This window comes from Aedes aegypti, chromosome 3, assembly GCF_002204515.2.
Source record: "Aedes aegypti strain LVP_AGWG chromosome 3, AaegL5.0 Primary Assembly, whole genome shotgun sequence".
NCBI classification, from domain to species: Eukaryota; Metazoa; Arthropoda; class Insecta; order Diptera; family Culicidae; genus Aedes; species Aedes aegypti.
The window spans coordinates 142,063,514-142,085,598 of NC_035109.1; the positions used below are offsets into that span (position 1 = coordinate 142,063,514).

At 37.5% G+C, this 22,085-nt stretch overlaps 1 protein-coding gene across 5 annotated transcripts in view; it reads left to right on the forward strand.

Moving 5' to 3' along the window:
* LOC5567586 (solute carrier family 12 member 1) overlaps positions 1–22,085 on the forward strand; it is a 226,306-nt gene that overhangs the window by 84,685 nt on the left and 119,536 nt on the right. For 4 of the 5 annotated variants that reach the window (XM_021853732.1, XM_021853730.1, XM_021853734.1 and 1 more), the window contains one exon: positions 9,735–9,777. The exons of the other annotated variant lie outside the window; for it this stretch is intronic. The gene's annotated coding sequence lies outside the window, so the exon portion shown is untranslated. The remainder of the gene's footprint in view (positions 1–9,734; positions 9,778–22,085) is intronic. 5 annotated transcript variants of the gene reach the window in all.

Here is a 22,085-nt window from a genome sequence, read left to right on the forward strand (position 1 = left end):
GACCTCTATAAAAATTCTGAACACAGACCTCGATAGGTATTTCTACGATGAACAACATTGCCGAAGACCGCAAAGCAATCCGATGCTTGTGGAAAAAGTTATTAAGCACAGACTATTCGGAAATTTTGCCCGATTTTGTTATTATTGTTATTTCTTCACGTGTTAATTAACGTCGCCTTGTCAATAGGTTTTTATTGAATAACTTTTTTCACAAGTGTCGGATTGTTTCGCGGTCTTCGGCAATATTCTTTAACGTAAAGATACCTATCGAGGTCTGTGTTCAGAATTTTTATAGAGGTCAATGGGCGACCTCTAGCGATATTTCTTTGCAAAAGTAAGTTTTCCCATAGTAAATCCCATACAAACTTTGAACGGCTGGCGCTAAAATATAGTTTCACCGATCGAGCTGAAATTTTGCACAGTTGGTGTGGGACCTAAATGCAATCCAAAAAGTAGACTGGAGCGAGAATCTAAATTTTGTCCCACACTAATGTACATGTATGGGAATGTATGTATGTCTGTATCTTACTTACGTGGTAGAGCAAAAAATTGTATTGAAGTCACTAAATGATTTAGTTCTGACATGCACCCGTCGCCTCTGATTTTTTTATTTTTTATGTTGCAATTTCTTAATCAGGGTACGTCCATAAATTACGTCACGCAAAGTTTTGCCATATTCATCCTCCTCAATTTTCCTCTGTATCACATTTTTTGTAGGGATTTCAATTTTTATATGGGTAGTCACGTTTCATTGTAATCTCCTCCTTCCTTTTCTGTACGTGACGTAATTTATGAATTACCCCTCACCAGCAGTTTTTTCCAACATGTTTACATTGTAATGGGTCGAACTGCATGAAAATATATTTGATTAATCTCGAAAATAAACTTATAGAACAGCTAGATATGGACGACACACTTTCAAGAATTTGTTCGGATCCCCACCATAGACTTGAAATTTTTTGGTGAAATAAGGTTTAATTTATGGGAATACGACTATGAGTAATAAAAACGGAGCTGAATTCCAATTGTGAGATACCTTGGGCGTTAACGGGTTAATACACCGGCATTGATCCTTACGTTTTGTAAGACCACATACCCGGAGTATATGAAAGTCGGCTTGCTGCGTGTTGCTACTCGTCTCTATTTCCCGAACCAGTTGCTTTTCTACGGCTATGGGCACACTCGTGCTCGTTGCCCTGGGCCGCAACGCTGCGCCAATTGTTCACAGAACTTCTACGGGGAAGAATGCGGTGAAGCTCCGTTGTGCCGTAATTGTAAGAGTGATCATCGCCAGTGTCCGGTCTACAAAAAGGAAGTGGAAGTGATCAAAGTGAAAGTCAGTGAACACTTGAGTTTACTGGAGGCCAGAAAACTTGTGGAGCAATAAGCTGGAAGCTACGCCCAGGTAGCGGCCCAACAGAGCGTTTTTTTGAGATAAAACTGAAGGAGCTAGAAGCGGCTATGTTAGCAAGGATAAAGAAATCGCGAAACTCCATGATGAAAGCAAACGAAAGGACGGAAGGATCGAGCAGATTATGGCTTTCATCAAGCAAGTTGAACAACAATCGAGCGTCACCCTCATCTCCCTGAGAAGGCCCTTCGAGAGTTCATGGCATAAACATTACACGAAGCGTTTCCCCAGTGCCGGCTGTTGTCGGTATTGGTAGAATTAGTGTAATGGTTTCGACAGCAGCTGGTACTGTGGGACAAAGAGTCCCACAGACAAGTGATGGTTTGGTTCTTTCGTTGTCAGAGGCTACCGCCCTCCCTCTTTCTCCCACAACAGAATCGCCGATCCGAAGAACATCAACCTCGTCACGATCAGCTAAGGATAATCGCTCCGGGGGCTGCTTCGCCCTTCAGTGGAATATCCGTGGTCTACGGGTCAACATCAGCGAGCTAAAGCTGCTCATCTCCGACTTCAAACCGTGCGTCGTAGCTTTGCAGGAGACCAAGGTGAACCAGACTGGTGTTCCGCCAGACTTCGTTGGCAGAAACTATACGTTGCTGCTACAGTCGAGGAACGCCAACTATTGGCAATATGGTGTAGGCCTTGCCATCCGGGAAGGCATACCGTTCGATACATCCCTGCATCTCGTTGCTGCTCGCCGTCACGCGCCAATCCAGGCAACCGTTGTGTCGATATACGTTCCACTAAGTTCAGCTCAGTGCAAGACCGCACTGGATGAATTGTTCGATCAGCTGGAAAGTCCAATTTTGCTCCTAGGAGACTTCAACGCTCACCACATCGCATGGGAATCTCACCAATCAAGCAAGCTTGGGTGATTCGTAGCCGAAACAACCCTGAAGAAGCAAATGGTGATCTTGAATGTCTGCTCAGCTACCCGCATCGACCCGGCTTCGGGCAACACTTCGGCGATCGATGTGACCATCTGCACAGAGAGTCTGGCTCGGAGGTTCATTTGGCGAACCTTATCAGACACGAACAACAGTGATCACTTCCCAAACGCTTAAGTTTAGGCCAAAAATACATGTTTACTCAATTTTATAATGGTTTCCGTTGGTTTAAGTCTAAAAAACATTTTTTTATGTTATTTTTTCACACCTCTTGGCTTAAACTCAAACTTTGGGTGTATTTTGTTTTCCGTGTCCCTTCCGAAAAGTCAGATAAGAACAGCCCCAATGTTAAAACTAAAAGCCCTGTGGTGTTTTGTCGACTAAGCGAACGTCAAACATGATCTCAAGTGTCGAGGTTCATTTATGGACCCAATTTTTAATTTAAAGTTTAAAGCTAATATAGCAGTGCAGTAGAACACATGCGATTTGGTAGTAGACATTGCGAAGCCGACACTCTTCGCCCATTTACATACAGCCTTAACGGTGGCCTGCAACTTCGTGTGTAGCCTTTCGCTCTTTGCCCCTTTAACGACGAGGAGAATGTCGTCAGCGTACAAGAGTATGTCGACTCCATTGGGCAGTATCCGAAAGATGGGCTGCATCGCCACTAAGAACAGCGTTACGGATAACACTGATCCTTACGGCTCACCATGTTGAGCGGAAAAAAATGCTCAAGTAGTTGAAGTAACATACTCTTTCGTGTTGTTAAATAAAAACAAGATTTTAGGACCCAATTGCGGTGTCCGTACCTGGATGGTCAAATCAGCAAACAACGCGACGAAAATGGCTATACAATCGAGCTGCTTGGGATCTATACGAACGGATTACAGCAGAAACTATTCGCTCAGAGGTTGAGTGGGATGTTGGAAACTTCACCGGAAAAATAATTGCAGCAGTGACTTGGTCCATCCCGTGAACTAGTGGCCGAATCGGACCGAAAGCGGTAGAGTAAAGTGGGGCAAAAGTTCGAGTGGGGTAAGAGTTTCTTTTTAAGATTTCTAGCTCAATTTAAAACAAATCTTATAAATGTCATGGTAGTTCGAATGCTATTCAAGTAAGAGACTTTCAATCCAAATATCATAAAAATCGATTGAGATTTGAAAAAGTTATGGCTATTTGTTGTTTTTCAACGTGAATATTGTAATTTTTGGTCAAACTTTCGTTGCATGGAACCAACTGAAGATAAAATCTTTTTCAATATTTTATGTAAGGGCGTTTCTAGGCCTATCATAAGGTTGCTTTGATGTGTATTAGTTTTTGCATAAATGCTTAAAAACAATTTCTGGCCCATAGTGAGGCAAAAGTTCGACCCATGTATAAAATCACGGAAAAATTTGCAAATTGCCTAAAATCCACATATTATCTTCAAATTTAGTTAAATTTGTCTGATCGTGTGAAAACTGTCACCAAAATTTTACATTTTCACTTTGTTTTGCGAAAAACTGCTATTTTTGAGTATATTACAAACAACCCGGTTTTGGGCAATTTTTTGATGAAAATTTAGTGTGTATTTTTCGACAAACTTAAGTTTACGGCTGGTGTCAATTATGCCTGTCATAAAAGAATCGATATTTTGTGGTTTAGCCAGTGAACTTTTGCCCCACACTAGATTCGAACTCTAGCCCCACCGGTGGGGCAAATGTTCGAATAAGACAATCAATTTTGAAACTGATATAACTAAAAATGGGTAAATATTTTGACACAAGTTCGTTCAGCAAAATTATAGCCAATATGTTGAAGGTTCACTGTATGGTATTTGTTTTGTTTTAGCTGCTATTGTTTACCTGGAAACTTTGATTATACCACTAAGGTCGAACTTTTGCCCCACCTTACTCTACCGTGCTGGTGTCCCGGGGCAAAGGCGGCAATCTGTTGGCGACGGAAGTGTCTTCGGTCGCTCCGACGTTTACAACAGGTCAACCCAGATCAACCCGAAGCGTTGGCGGAGTTCCAAGCAGCAAAAGCTTTTGAAAGCACAAAAGGCGATTAAAGAAGCGAAGGAGACATCATGGGAAAGTTTTGTAGGGCAGATCTCCCCGCACTGCACGTCGATAGAACTGTGGCGCACGGTTAATACACTTCGGTGGAAATCGGACGAGAGAGAGTCCATAGATGTTTCGTCGAATACCGGTGACGCGTATAACGTTGACATCACCCTAGCCGAACTTCTGTGGGCTCTCGATAAAGGTCGAGGTGCCTCCACAGGTGCCGATAGGATAGGGTACCCGCTGCTTCAACGTCTTCCCGGGTCCGTAAAATTTGTACTGCTGGACTAAATCTGGCGCAACGGTTAGTTTCCCCCCAGCTGGCGGAATACCCTTACCATATCCTGATTGATCACGGAGTAGCAACTACGAAGTGTATGTTCCATCAGTTGATCGTTTTGATCGTTTTGAGCTGGCGGAATGCCCTTGTCGTTCCTATTCCGAAGCCGAACTGTAAAGATTCCGATCCTGCTGCCGGATGCCTGAAGACATCCGAGTGAATTGTCAGCTGTCGTTTAATCACGGAGCTGGAGTCGAACGGACGACTTGGCAAGCGGCAGCACGCTTTTCGTGTGGGACGCGGTACCGACACATACTTCGCCGAGCTGGAGAGGTCGATACCGAACGCCAACTAACACTGTTTGATAGCGTTTCTGGATCTGTCAAAGGCCTACGACAACACGGTATACTTCGGACCCTGAAATCATGGCGGTGATGAACCTTCTGCAAAGCTTCCTCTCGGAGTGAACGTTTCAGGTGTCGTTTGGGATAACCACGTCCAGTGAACACAAGCTGGAACATGGTGAGCAGCAAGGATCAGTGTTATCCGTAACGCTGTTCTTAGTGGCGATGCAGCCCATCTTTCGGATACTGCCCAATGGAGTCGACATACTCTTGTACGCCGACGACATTCTCCTCGTCGTTAAAAGGACAAAGAGTGAAAGGCTACACACGAAGTTGCAGGCCACCGTTAAGGCTGTATGTAAATGGGCAAAGAGTGTCAGCTTCGCAATGTCTGCTGCCAAGTCGCATGTGTTCTACTGCAGCCCGAATGCACTCCGAGAGCCGGCGCGGAATATCATTGTAGACCAAGCTTCTGTCCCGAAAATCAACCGGCTGAAGGTTCTAGATGTCACTCTCGATCGCACCTTGACGTTCAAACCGCAAAATGGCGGAGGAAGCATGTGAGTCACGACTTCGAATAATCCAGATGATCGGAGCCAAACTACCGCGAGGCAATCGGGCCAAGGGTGGAGAGCGGCTGTCAACTGGGAGTAAAATTGAAAAGCCGCCAACTAAGTCCAGAACCAGTTTTAAGGCTTCACGCGGAAAAGTAATAATCATTCTTCGCAAAATTACAGGTAATCAATGCGCTTGAAAGAAATTGTTTGCAAGCAGTTATTTGCTACGTGCTACTGCAGTGCGCTGTTGGCAATTCAATAAGAAAATTCTACTAAATTCCCAAAATAGATGTTTGCGAGTAAACTGATTACGCCTTCACCATTGTTTGGTCGTTATTTTGTATGGTTGTTTACATTTTAGAACCAGTGACATGTTGGGGTAGCAATAAAGAGCTGCCAGTTCCACCCTTGAATCGGACAAGTCAACTGCAAGTCGGATCGGCGTTAGTAACTGCAAAACTGACGCACGGTATCGGATTGATGAGCCGAGGAGGACCAGCAACATTGCAGATCCTCGCCCCTGCTTATAATGAAATGGTCCGGTATGCTTCTGGAGCGTTTGTTACCAGCCCGATAATTTCCGTAATGGCCGAAGCGGGCACCTTACCGTTCGAGCTGTTAGCGGCACTCTCTGCTGTCGGCCATCTCGTGGGACAAAACGACCGTGCTTGGAACGGGCGTGAGCCCTTGATTGTATGGGACGTGAAGTGTAGTGTTCGAACCGGTAACCCACCGGAGAAAGTCCGCCCAGTCGTTCAGCAACTATTTGTTGTGACTGGCCGAGTAATACACACAACAGCTATTTGTTTTAACACTTACTAACTTTTATTCTTAACAATTTAGTTGAGGGAATTTAATGAGCACATGCTCACGCACGCGGGGAAGAATATTTATGCAATAGCTGACTGTACTGAATTGTCAAACGTGCGGAGCAAGGTATATGAATGGGAAGGTAGTTATACATATTCAGGTGTATGTAACATAAGAAAGGTATGGTTCAACATTTATCAATGAAGTGTAGCAAAGGTATGACACTATTGTTGACTCGCTTTCACAACTCGACCGTCGTCTACACTGACGGATCAAAGTGTGAAGACACGGTAGGAGCCGCTTATTATAACAACGGTATTATTGAAGATTAGTTGTATAATGAATATAGTGCCGTGTTATAAATTACTTCAATGCATTACATATAAAAGAAAGTGTTGTAGAAAATCTATAATACCAAAACACTTTAATAGCTCATATCGGTGAACCACTTGTGAGAACGAGAGACTAGAGTGCGAGAGAGCCGGGATGCTCGAGCTCTCGTTAAAAGAGTTTGGAAGTCAGTCTTAAAATCGATTCACATGAAGGCGGTTGTATCGCTTGTGAGTTGTCACGGAGAAACGGAGGAACGAAGATGACAAGGCGAAACTATAATCCGGATCATCGAACGGAGCAATCCGTTGATTCCGGACCAGAAGAGGTCGGAATCCACGACAGTTATCTCTGGAACTTTTAGTCTAGCGAAGGAGTGCAACGTTTTCTCTGCAGAAGCGTATGCGATGAAAAAGGCGGTTTCTATCCCCAACCCTGATAAAAAAAAATTCAATCTTGTCGCTCCCTTGCGACGCCTATCCACCTATTCATTTCAATCATTTGTAAAAAATCTTCTACAGACTCCCTCTACCTTTGAGTCTCATGACCGCTATAGCCATAACAAAAAATAATTTAAAAACAATCACGGTCGATGCGTTCTTCTATGTCATTGCTAACTTTAATGCCAAACATCGGTCATGGAATAATGGAGCAATTTCAACGGTAGAATTTTATTTGATGAGTGCTCTTCAGGATATTTCTCAATTCAATACCCTGAGAGCCCTACTTGTTTTTCCTTTTCTAGAAATCCTTTAACGATTGATTTGGTCTTAACCGACTCTAGGCACCTTTGTAGCCAACTGATTACTCAAGCGATTCTCAATCCTATCATCTCCAGTTTCAATTATTTACGAGCCGACTGGAATTCAAATGAAATATACATCGATAGTAATCTTGATGTTAACCTTTCTTTGCAAACAAAACTTGATATTGCTAATGCTCTCGAAATTTTAACAAATTCCATTGTTGAAGCAAGGGGCATTGCAAAATGAAAATGTGAAGTCAAATCCGTGATTAAAGACTATGATCTTAAACTCTTAATTTGTCATACATTGGTAGCATAATCCAAAGTTATACGTTTACCTTGTGATAGTATTGAATTCTTTATATACTGTTTCAATAAAACTACAAAAGATCTTGCTCTGATAAGACAACTGATACTGATAATGTCTTAATAGAAGTATTTCATATGAAATAATGATCAAGAGAAGCCCATAAGAACAAGTCATGTTTTGAAAATTGGTCACCTAATTAAACATAGTGGAATAGTAAAAAAGATAAGAAAGATTGGATCTTCAAACTTTTTTAAATTTTGAATCACCCTAATGGAAGATTCCACCGTTCTCACCTGCTCCAAGTCAACTGCGGCTAAATGACGTCCCGAGGTGTGATTCATTCGTCCGCCCATAATAAACTGACGAGTCTAATTGAATGACAAAATCCGGGCCTATCTATGTGTGATCTCTGATGTGGAATCAACCGGTAAAGCACCCTGGGGGTTTGCATCATTTAGCAGTTGTTTGAAGCAATTAGTGTCGAGGGTGATAAGATGGGTGAGCTACTGGAAAGGCGTCAAGCGCACAATGGGCAGTTTCCATTACAGTTAAAAATATGTTTGCATCGAGGTATGTGATAGGGGAAGGGGTGGTAAAATGAACACCTTAAGGAAATCATCTTGTTTCTGATAGAAAAACGAGAAATTTGTGTAGTTCTATCGCATAACATTGAAAATAGGGATGTAATCTATAGCAGCGACATGGATTCAGACTAAAATTGCTAAATTTTCCAATTTTTTCATCGCTATCAAAAAGCGATGCAAATGTTCATTTTACCTGCACTATGTGGGTAAAATGAACAGCAGTTGGTGGTAAAATGAACACCACGCAAAAAAACGTAAGCAAAACAAATATTTCTGAAAATTTTCATTGCCCTACCGAAAATATATCCATTAATGATTGTAACCCATTCAAAAAGAATTATAAAGGTATCAGATTTGACATCATATCTTAACGATATTCACCTCACTGAAAAACCTGAAGCCTTCCGAGCTTAAAGTTACGTCTGTTCTAATTTTCAAACGTGGTTTTCTAAAATCTGAGTTTTTGTTGATATTTACACTTCAATTGACCTCCGTATCAACTCGAACACTCAGATTTATGCTCTAAATCGTCCGTGCGTGATAAAAATTCATCGAAATTTGTTTTTTTTTGGTAAAAGGAACGGTGTTCATTTTACCACCCCTGTTCATTTTACCACCACTTCCCCTATTTATAAAGTTAGTGACATAAATTGACAATAAAAACAATATTTTTTGGACAAACTTTTTTGAAAGGTACATTAAAGAATGAAATACCATTGATGAAGTTCATAGTGATCGATGAAATCATACAACTTAGAATCAAGATATAATTGGAGTGGAGACTTTTGTGCAGATTTGTGGAGATATTTGTGATGGTATCTGTGTAGAGTTGTGGTCGTGTGGTGAAAGGTTAGTGTAGAATGCAATGAAAACGTCTATAAAGACTTCTGTGAAGATTTTTGTTAAGCTCTATGTAGAGTCTTCTGTAGAGATCACTCTGAAGGACTTTGCGGAGACCTATGTTGAAACTTGTGTAGATCTATGGATATCTTCGTAGACACCTTTGTGTAGAGTACTGAAGCGACGTTAGTGGATATTTCTATGAAAATTTTCGTGAAGACTTTTGTAGAGAATTTTTGTAGACATTTGTGGTGACCAGATAGTTGAGGGGCTTTAACAATAAAACCACCAATAAGTAACTGGATAAAGGGATTATTTTGTATGGGATTTGAGCGATAAATGGCCTTGTTGTTTACAAATTTTAAGGTAGATTAAAGGAGATAGATAGATTTTGTGCAGAGCCTTATACTTGTAATTCCTATGAGCTGAATTCCTTGGATGACAAAGAACATCTGTTTCCAAATCCAATCCAAATCCAAATTCAAATCCAATCCAAATCCAATCAGAATCCTTTATGAATTCATTTGAAATCAATTATATCAATTGAAATGCATACCAATACTGATTATGTGTTTCTTCATTTATTTCCAGACTACATTCCACAGAACCTGCAGCAAAAAGAGCAACATTATTGGTATGTATTTTTAGAATAAGGTTTCGTCCGTAGTGATTTGTTTTTAAATGCTTTGTTACTTTTTTCCATCCAATTCCAATGAATTCCAATTATCCGGTTTAACCAGATAAATGGTCTTTCCCGCATAGCTTTCAAACCCAAAACAGTAATTTCAATACAACCAGAAATATAAATGACTCTCGATAAATTACCATGTGGTGCTTGCCTGCTGTTTGATTGGTTCCAAGAATTTGTCGAATCATGTCAGGTTGATCCTGGGGGCGTTCCACGTAAAATTGAAGTTAGGCAGATCTTACACATTGGAGAATGATGAACTGCGTAGTGGAAGCCTATTCCTGTTTGGAATTCATACTTCTACGTTCAAGTTTCGATGTGAACCCTTTTTCCGGCTTACGTAGTCCACTGAAAGCTAATTAAATCAGTTCAGATCTAAGCTCTGCGGAAGTCAACCGAATCCTGTTGTCGAAAAGTTAACCCATCCATATCGTCAGATATGCGATTGCTGTTTTGCCGCTTGTACCTTCCACGAACAGCGAGCGAGAGAGATGGAGAGGGGAACACCCTTTTGTCAAACAGCCTGGTGTAAACCCAATTCGGCTGACGTGGCGGCGATCGGCGGAGGGGTCCAAAAATCCGTGCAAAAACTCGTTCGTTGTTCTAGGTAGCCAAGTGTAAATATTGGTCCACATCGACCATATATTGCTTCGCCTTCCGCCCGTCGTCGTATGTTGTCGCGTTGCACAGAGGAGTAATTTGGGCCGATAGTGGCCAAAACTATTTTCTGCCCCAAATGATCTTCGTATGCCCTTAGGGTTCATACACAAATTTCGTAAAGCCGAAAATTGTCATTTTGAATACCCTCTTGTAATACTTTTTGGATGAATATTATAAAAAAAATGAATGAGCTGCAACATTTTGAGGACACCCACCCAGTACCTTAAAAAAAGCGTCATGAAATTTGTGAATAGGTCCTTATATTGACTAAAAAATGGTTATAGCTCATAATGGAATAAATTCGAACTGTTGAAGGAAACCTATCAACCTGACAATGAGTAATTCTCGCATAACTTCTGATCTCGCCCTAAAAGCCATTGGTAACCATGTGTGTAGCTCGTTGTTACTGAGCATCTGAATGGATTTTCATGTTATATAATAACGCTGTGGGGAAGAAAGGATCAATATCTACCTGTCCGTGATGTTGGTTTTGATGCTTATTCCTTCATTGGCTCAGAAAGAACGAGCTACGCTCGTGGTTACCAATGGCTTTTAGGGCGTTATCTCAGAGTATGCGAGAATTGTATCGAAAAACGTGCCATAATAGGCAAACAATTTTTGAGATCATTTTGAATACCATTCATTATTCCATCCAACAGTAATGAAAAAAGTTATCTCTAAGCGCTGTTTCATAACGGTGTTGAAAAGAAGCACTTTCCAGTTCTGTTTTGGGAGTTGGCAAATCAATATCGAAGTGATAACAAATCTTCGACCTTTCAATATTTGAGTGGCTACATCGAATTGTCGAAGCTCTGGATTTCTCTATGACTTAGTTAATAAGCTTTTGATTTTACATCCGTTGGACGATCCGAATTCGACTCATTTGAGGGATTATCTGTAAAAATAGTTAAATCCAACTATTGCGATAATTTTCGTGTTTGCAAAAATATGTTGTATGCAACTCGTTATAAGACTTGTTTTTCTAGCACTAGTCGTACTTATCCAACTCGGCAAGCCTCGTTTTATACGATTTATGTTGAAAACAGATCTTCATTTTGCCACTAGTACCGTAATCTGGGGGCAAATTGATCACTATTTCACAACTTTTTGCTGTGTTATCCTTCGGAATTCAAATATTGACAAATAAATTTCGACAAAACCAGTACTCTATTGGTCTTAATCAGTTTATGCAATCGCTTTTCAATGGAATAATATTTAACATTTCATAAAAATAGTTTAAATATCAAAACATTACAATGACACAATGAGGCGAAATTGATCACCATATCACAAAGCAGATTTTAGAATTAAATATTTCCCTATCTACTAAATTTGGGTCTCCTAAATCTGAAAATGATGTCAAAATTCTTATAACTTTAGTATTTGATCAGTTTATTGCAAAATAAAACTATGAAAATCTGTCAATTTCCCTTTGAAATAAGTACATAATTCGAGATTAAACAGTAATATGAGCGAAAAACTATATTTGTTATGCTGTATGGTATCAAAAATAAGTTCAGTAGTTCATACTTAAGCTTACAAAATATTTTTAACACTCAAAATTAACATGTCGGCATAGCACCACTGGATTGTTTAGCACAGACATTTCCAACTGTATTGCTTACACCTTCAAAAATTGTGAATTTTCCTATGCAAAACTGACCCTAATAAAAATGGAATGATTCAAAACCATTACTACAAACAAAATAATATGGAATGCTTGTGGTGCCAATGAAACCTTCAGCATCCTTGGAAATGGTTTTTGATACCGACCTGATCAAATTAGCCCCAGTGATCAATTTGCCCCCGGATTACGGTAGCATTAATAACTACTTTTCGGCATAAATTTTTGACCTCCTTACTCTCTAACTGGCTAAGCAATCGATAAATTTTTTTGCAACTGTTCTTGGATATGTAAGCTTAAACATTTTTTATAAGCAGGGTTAATTTTCCATTCGGGATGAACTGACGACACCTAGTGGAAAAAATTCAAATATTTTATTCCACTATAAGCTACAAACTGGTTGTTTAACCCAGGGTTGTTAATCGATAAATTATCTAATCTAATCATCTAATCGATAAATGATCTAATCGTCTGTTTATCACTATCGTCGTTAACGATAATGTCTTCAAACGTTGAGTTTATCGGTGATAACACGTTAAAGTTTTACACAAATTTTCTTGGCAATCTTAACTGCTGTTGCGGTCGTAACTAGGATTACTGGATTTTCACTAATTCATCGATGGAACATTGATGTGCTAAATCAATTAAAACGCTTGGTTATCGTCAACGGAAGGTTATCGAGAAACTTCAAGTTAACGTTAAGTTATCGGACGACAATTTATCACTTAAAAACCCAGGTCTAAACGAATTTGTAGAAAACACCAACTGCGTTACTAGTGCCACCTGGCGGATGAATTCCCAATCAGTTTTTCTCATCGCCAGAAAGCCTTTCTTGTGTAAAAAAATCCAAATCTTCTAGCTCATAAGGGTCTATAAATTCAGAAGATTGAATAAAATTTGTCACTAGTACAACCTAGTGAATGAATATCGAATTTGATGTTTCATCACCAGATAGTCTACTGATCAATTTTGCCGAAGACATCGACTTTCTAGCAAATCATGGGATATAGAAGATTGAAGAAAATTTGTTATTAGAGTCATCTTGCTAATTGAATGTCCGTTTATCTGCTGAACAAGTTTACCGAAGACACTAAGCTTCTGGCTCATAAGGATCTCGGGCGATATGACCAGTTTTGGTATCCCAGGTCAATCTGGAATAACTCCGGAACTACTTGAGCCATTTTTTCAAGGTTCGGAATGTTCTGAAATTTACAATGCTGTCGTCAGAAAAAAAAGTTACCCTGATGTTAGAGTATTTTTCAGCATGTGGAAAGTTTGTTGTCTGGATAGAGGTTACCATTGGATTCATTGGACTTCCGAGGTCTTGTCAATGTGAAACACATTGATATAGAGTAGTATACAGTCTAAGCTTATATTTTAATGGCAATAAGGTCCTAGAATTTCTGATGAATTCCTCTTCATAAAATAAATACATTTATATGTGTTAATTTCACGGATTTCATTCAATATAGGGTAGGTGTACCAGTTATGGACATAGTGGTTCCCTATTTCGCCATATGTGATTATTTTAATGTCTTCCAATTTTGAAAATGTTCATGTGTTGTAGTAGTTAGATATAAGATATATCTTGATGTTAAAACATTCAAAAAGATTTAAAATGCGAAAGTTATCAAAATTTCACATATGTCCAAATAGGGAACCACTATGGCCATAACTAGTACACTACTCCTAGTTTTTATTTTACTAATGAAGTTGATAAGTTTGATATTGAAGTGGAAATTCAAAATTTAAATTGAAAGGAGTTGACTCTGAACGGTTATGAAATTTTCGATGGAACTTCAATTTCGAGATTAATAAACCATTTTTATACGCAAAAAACTGGAATTCATGGTGATTTTCATACAAATTTCTCCAAACCTAATTGTTTTGGCAGCATTTGGTGAGATTCCATAAATTTTGCAGCCAAAGCATTTCGCGGCTCCCGTTAAATTGCGAATTTGCTTTTTTCCTGATGTTTAACCAATTATAAACATGCGTTCTGTAAACTAAAAAAATATATAATGTGTTTTCCATTTAGTGTGCTTATTCGTGATCTAACGCAATTTCAAAATGTGTTGGGAGCACTCTTCTAGAACAGTTAATGATGCATCCCAAAGGACGTTACTGGCACTAATTTAGGAAGAAAAACCACCACAATCACTCTACTGATAATATGTCTGAGATTTAAAGCACAGGAAACCGTAAATATTCAATCAAATTTGTAGAACTTTCGCATCTTAACCTTACATTTGATCGCCAATAGAGTGGACCCCAGTGTGGTTTTGTACCAAAATTTAACATAACGCCAATAAAGATCAAAAACTAAGAGACAAAGTCCTTACAATGTAAGAGGGGTTTGAAGATGCACAAATGTTTCAAATAGATCCTGGACCGACCGTGACTTGAACCGAGACATCTACAGCATGGCTTTCTTGTACAGGGTGTCCGTAAATTATCCGAACAACAAAATATGGAAAAGATGATCTCACATTGAAAACAAAAAAAAATCAATGTCTATGCACCCCTTTCAATACAACTATGTGTTAATACACAATAGAATTTTGAATAATTTCGTAATTATTGCCCTTCTAACTGAGATAGACAAATTAAAAATTTTCAGGGACGTTTTTTCCTGAGAGCCGCTATTCATACTAGTGATGTTTTCTCCTTAAAATCTATAATTGATGAATACAAATGCTCATAAAGCTCGAAAAACGACTTGGTTTTTTTTTATTATTATTCGAAATCGGAAATGTGTCAAACTTACTGTTTAAGAATATAATAAGTCAATGTATTAAATCATGCAAGAATATTGAATTTATTCCGCTTGATTGCAGAGAGCCATTCTTTCAAATTTGTGCGGATAATTTACGGACACCCTGTAAGCGTGGAGCTGTCCTAGTGGTAAGGAGGGCACAAAAACGAGTTTTCATGTAAAGTTCGTGATAATGAAATAAATTGATGCATCTAAGGTATGAAATTGGAATTTTACCACGAGAATTCTGTTACATACAATATTCTTAGGGAATATATTTCATAATACATCTTATAATAATCTTTAACAGGAATAGAACGATGTCCCATAATTATTAATATAATTAATAAATTAACATAATATGATTAAACGCACACTAAATGTTAATTATTAGAGTTAATGATGCATTAGAAATATTAGAAGTTTTAGAAGAGCTCACTTTAATTTTTATTGTTTACATAAAACATAAAATGTTGTGTCCTTATACAGGGTATCTTGACGTATTCTCTGTGTAGTTTGTGCTTATCGGATGAATGGCTGGACCGGAATGACCTTAAGAAGCCACTGTGTTTTCAAATGTCACATTAAGGTCTAAATGCAGGGCTGGTAGCCACTTACTATGCTAAGGATAGGAAATTAGGCGATCTTATGCCAAAAATAAAGAGCCCAAACAAGTACTAAGAAAACATTAAGAAACAAGGGAAAAGGCTCAGAAGATAAGAGTTTTCATAAGGATTTTCCTGAGAATTCGACCAGACATTTCTCTAAGAATATTTCTAAGTGCTTGTTTTGGGAGTTTTGTAGTATCACTCGTGTCATTACGACAAGTAAGTTTTGCTGCTAGTTTGACTCTAGGTATATTATCATGACTTTTTCCAGAGATATTGTTAGAAACTAATTCAAATGCACTAATTCAAGTTTTGTTAAGATGTAACTATGAAGTTTTTTTCAGGCGTTCTACTAGTAATTCTTTTTGCGCATTTTCGAAGGAGTTCGTCTAAGAACTTAAGATAACATCACGAATTCAGCTTAGACATCTTCTAAGGTTAACTCCTGAAATTACGTATATCTGAAGATTTTCACCAATTTCTCAAGAAAGCCCTCCAGGAATTTATCCAGTGATGCTTCAATCGGTCTTGCTAGAATTTCGTACAAGGTTTCTGTGTAGCGCATCTTTAAGAATAAAAAAATCTGAATCTTTACGATTTCAAGCAGATGCCTCTTCTGCAGAAAATTCATATGAACTACTGCTAGAATATCATAAAGAATCCTGAGGATATCTTGATGGATTTTCGAGACAAATCGCTAAGATATTAATGAGATATTGAAAGAGTCAATCAAATCCCTGAATAGTACCCAACAGAGAATCCCTAATAAAATTTACGTAGGAACGGTCTGGGAAAATACTGGAATAATTGCTGAATTGAAAACTTAAATTTCAATAATTATGAAGATATTGTTACATTCAACTTCAGAAGTCATACGAGCTATGTTTATAAGAACGAAAAAATACACAAAAGTCATACGAGCTATGTTTATAAGAAATGATGGAGTAATCTCTGGATGAATTGTTAAAAAAAAATCTATAAACAATATGGAGGAACTTAATAAGGCAGGGTTTTTCAGCCTTTTCGGCTCGCGGCACTTTTTGAAATAAAATTGTTGCGCGGAGCATCTGTTCTTATTCACCACTCCGTTTGAAATCCAGATTTTTACACATTTAAATCGAATCTATAATGCAACCTCTTGTGTCCAAAGTACGGCCCGCTGCTTGATTTTATGTGACCCTCGAAGAACTTGAAGATTTTTCTTATAGCTACTCTTCCAAATTGATGGTTTAACATCTTGGTTTTGATGATTTTTTATTCCTCCTAGATTAGCTAAAGTTTTCAATCTTTCAAACGTTTAATTCTAAAAAAGCTAATGAAATTTCGTACAGAAAATCTCTCCAATAACTTACAACACTATTAACCCTCTAATACCAAAACCCGTCTTTAGACGGGGTACACTTTAGAATTTTGTGTATTTTTTCGTAGCTCGTAAATCAAAGTGATTTTATTTTTGGCTTAAACCTTGGCTTATAACATGTTTATAAGGAAAGTGTTTTATGATTTTTGAAACTTTTTTGTACTTAAAAATTGTATTTTTATGTAACCTAAAAATGCTGGGGATTCATTTAACGTGTAATACAAAAAATCGTACCTTTTATATTTTTCTCTAATCAACCGATCACAGAAGTAGAGCCTGGTGGTATTAAAATATTTCAAACCTGTTTTTCCGTTAGTTACACGGAAAATAAACTGTGTCCTAGAAAAAAAAATATTTTGAAAAGTATCGTAAAAATTAGAATTTTTATTATTGCCAAAAATCAGTTACCAGAAGAGGTTTAAGGAAAAATATGAAAAAGGATAGGGATGTTTTAAAATAAAAATTATAAAAATCAAAAACCAAAATACATAAATTCGCGAACAAAAAAAATCTTTGCCCAAAACGTGATAACGAAAAATGATATTTAGATCAAAAATAAAAATTTGGGTATTAGAGGGTTAAATTTACAAACAATATCGAACAAATTTAGTCGTCAAAAAGTTAAAAGCGAAACACAATCTCAATAAATACTAAAATACATTGTTATGGACACCTGAGCATGAAATGTTTGCTTCTCTGTATACAATTCAAGGAAGGTTTCTCCCATGAATTTAACACAAAACTTGTGCAGAATTAAAAATTTGTGGGGTCACGTGGTCATTTATGAGGGGAGGGAGAGTCTGGTGGTCCACACAAATTTTCAAATTTTCGTACGGTCAAACGACCAGAAGCGGGGGAGGGTACGGGATCAAACAAAATATGACCACGTGATTAATGGGATGGTAGGTCATTTGGAATAAAGTCGTTTGGCATGAAGCCGTTTGGCATAACGCATCTGAAACCAAGGATTTCTTAAGATGGTATTCGTTTTTACGTTTCTATTGAATCTTTCTGATGACATCAGGCTTATTTTGGAGTCAATTGAAATTGACACTTTATTCAAAAATCGTATTGTCTTGAATAAATTAAAGCATATTATGAAAGTTATTGCCGATTGTATATTATTATTTGAATAGAAATTTCTCTTCTTTCATTTATTGATTCTTCTTTTGAGTTTCGCTGTTGAAATTAATTTTTGCATTGAAGATTTTGATATATTTAGCACAAATTTACCCTTCTTCTAAACATTGGATGTTCTTTCTAAATATGATGTAACCATTATATGTAATAGGTATAAAAACTGTTGCTTTAGAATTAAAATAAATTTCACCTTCTTTTATACATAGGCTGTTCTTTGGAACTATATTTTTTAAATATTTTTTGTTTCCAACTGATAGGGAGCTGGATCTTATTCATGGCCCTTTAGATTCACTTCGGCAGTGGGTTTTTTTGAAGCTACTGAGCTCATATTTGGCCACAACATGCGTCACATTGAAGTACTTCTTATTGCAAAGTTGCAATGTTTCAGACAATTCTTCTGACTTAAAAAAACCTATGCCAAAGTGTTATTCAAGTGTCCAAGTTATCAACTAGAGTTTTCAATCCCGGGAACATTTACCGGGAAATGAGGTTTCCCGGGATTCCCGTTTCCCGGGAAATAATTTTCTGCTTCCCGGGATTCCCGTATTTCCCGGGAAGCTCTATTTCAATAAAGAATTGATCATTCATATTCAAATAAAAACCATCGTTCAATTTACTTTTCATTTATTGAGCTGATTTTCGTAATCGTAATCTTTTCGTAATAATTATTGAAAAATGCATATGTTTCTGACGATTTGTTTTTCCTAGAATTTACTACGTTTCTGAATCCATTGCCGTTTTCAAAAATATCATAGCATGTCTAGTTTTTGAAATATTGGCTGTTGAAAATGCAAAATTTGACATTATCAGCCAACTTGCATGCAAGTTTGTGAGCTTGTAACACACTACGCTCATTTTACCGGAAATCGGTGAATTTCACCGTAATCTCAACAACTGAACAGTTCGGTGAAATAAAACACCGTAATTCCGTCGAACGGATTCCGGTGATTTTTCATCGAATACTGTAAAAATTTACCGTACTCCTTTAATTTATTTTACCGAACTGTTCAGCTGTTGAGTTTTTACAGGAATCCGTAAAATAATTTAAGTGTGAAGGCAATTTATTTGCTTAACTTGCCACAGAATTCAAACTTTATGTGTATAACAATACTTATCAGCAAAGTTCATAATACTATCTCAAAAGTTATGTTTTGGTGTTTTAGAAAAGTATTGTATTTTGCCATATAAGAGAAACGAAGAGTTTTGTATGGAGAGTGCAAGCATGTTGAAAAAATTGATTCAATCTAAATTTTATCGTGCAATTTCAACATAATTATATCTGAAATAAGATTTGAAGTCCTATTTTGCATGCTTGCTGGACTAGATCACAAAAAAGTTTGATGAATCATATCTTTAATTTTATGTAAACATCAAATAAACCAGTGTTTAATACAGCTTTGGCGAACTGTAGCTAAAATTTGTAACGTGCATGGACATTTCGGAGAACGGCATTAGATTCAGCGATCCCAAATCTACTAGAGACACATCATTTAATCCTTGAGACACGCAAAAATGTCATTTTTGTTACGCTGTGTAACAGTCACAATTTTCAACGAAAGACTAGTTGGTTTTTGATTTAATGTTCGAAAAGATTGATTAAATGTTGGCAAATATTATTTGAACTTTATACGATTCGTCTAGAATGACCTCAACATGAATGTTTGCTTAAATTCATAAAGTTTTTTGTTTTAAATCCTAGCATAGTTTTGTGGGCTTCGTAGCCGTGCGGTTAGTGTCACCAAGGCATTTAGCCGCATCGTGCTAAGGAATGTGGGTTCGATTCCCGTCTCAGGCTGAAAAACTTTTCGACAGGAATGTTTCCCGACTGTGCCACTGGGCGTTGTATGCTAGTCCGTTGTCTAGTGTGGTGCTTCTTTCAAAGGGCAAATAGCCCTCTGGAAGCATTAACGTGTAGTGTCTTTTTTTTTAAAGCGAAGCCAAAAGATTTTTTTTTAATTTAAACAAATTACTTATAAAAAAATATATAACCGTACATATTTACTGGTCATATAATATAGTATAATATACATATGCATGGATAATTAAAAAACACTCCATCAAATAAGCTTCATTTTCATGGTTTTCATGAATTTCCCGGGATCCCGGGAATTCCCGGGAAATGAAAATTTTCATTCCCGTTTCCCAGGAAGTCGAATCCCGGGAAATTTGAAAACTCTATTATCAACGAAAAAAAAAATCGATTACTGTAGTTACATTTTTTGAAATCTTTTCATTTTACAATGCCGCAATAAGTTTTAGCGTCCAATCTTCTATTGTTTTAAAAATAAATGTTGCCTTTTTTAATAATAGGCTGTTCTTCATTTTTATACTGTAATAAGATAAAATTTGGTAAAGCTAAATGTTAACCATTTTTTTATATTGCTGTTTTATCAATTCTTGCAATTTGTGCTGTTAGAATGAACCTGCTAATATTTCTACATATTGTATAAGCAAACAAATAATATTGATGATATCGAGATATGCTATAAAAATATGATTTCAGTCATATTTTTTTTCTTTTTCCGATAATAGACGGTGTTTTTGACGTACACTTCCAAAATTAAAATTATTATTGAATCGTTCAATAGTTTTGCCACAAATGTTTTATTCATTTGAGTTATGCTGTGAGTTTGAGCCTTAAACATTTTAAACGAAAAAAGACTTTTGCATTATGCTGCAATAAAAGATCTTTGGAATAGAGCTTTCAATATTTTGCAAATAAATTTTCCCTTCATTTACTAAGTTATTTTCATCAAGTGTTACGTCCCAACTGGAACAGAACTTGATCCACAGCGAAATATTCTATGAGCGTTCCCTTTATTATTAACTGCGAACTTTCTTTGCCAATTTACTATTTTCAAATATGTATATCACAACAAGCTCAAAGATACTCTATGTTCTGGGATGTACAGAAAATTATTATTCCGAAAGGATCTTCCACCATAGTTATTTAGTTATGCTCTCTAATGTCACAACAATCTTTGACATTCATAGCTTGGAAAATCTCGCTTGTTGAGAACATACCAAAAAAATTTGCTATGGGCTCGTTGGTGTTGATCTCAGTAAAAGCTTCAAGCCGATCAGGACGATATTCGTTCTAAATTATTCATTATGCCAAACGGTCAGACTCTACCTCTCAGCGAAGACGGCAAGACCAAGGAACTGGAATAGGTATATTTTTGAGACGGCAAGGATCTACGGATACAAGAAAAAAACGATAAGAGCCATCATTGACGAAAAGGAAAGTATCAAGTCATCAAAGTAAATAATGATAATTACACTCTAATCACATTTTTCAATGTTTTTGACGTCTCCAGAATGTTACAACAACTTGCGTCATACTTTTAGCTATGCTTAGAAAATGGAGCTTTAACAAATACCTTAATATTTGAAATTATTGCTACAATTTCGTTCTAGCCACCCACTGTGCGCAGTCTCAAATTATGGAAATGAGATGGTTTGGGATTAGCGCGCGTACCGGCGATTTGCATAAATTGACCCACTTTCCAGTCAATGGCGAGTGAGGTTTGGCGATGTGTTGTAGTGCTGCCGTTTTATCACTTCGCCGGACTACCGGACTATGGACCTTCATCCTCCTCGTGGCTAGCGCGGGGATGGTGACTTGGACAAGTGGCCAACTCGTGTGGTAACACAACAGCTCGATACATGTAGAGTAAGGTGGGGCAAAAGCTTATAAAAAATATAAAAGCTGTTCTTTTTAGTCCTTTCATTGAAAATTATCTTGAAAAAAAAAACAAGTCGCAATTTTTGAAAATCTAAATCGATTTATATATTTTTGGAGTGAAAGCCACCATGGCATTTATAACATTTGTTGTGAATCGGGTTGGAAATCTCAAAAAGAAATTTTTGCCCCACCCTCCTCTGTTATGTTATGTAGCGCAGTTCTATCGGAGGGATCATGTGTGTTTGCTCTTTGATGGTGCTCCACAATGTTGCTGATGACAGGCCGGACAGCTAGATTGAGTTTGCTAAAGGTGGAAATTTCGATTCTTTCTGGTGCCTAGTTGGATAAGTTCGACAGTAGTTGAGCAGGTAGGTTGGTCATTCGAATGGTGAGGAATGGGGATTGACAGGTGCTATGCCGGA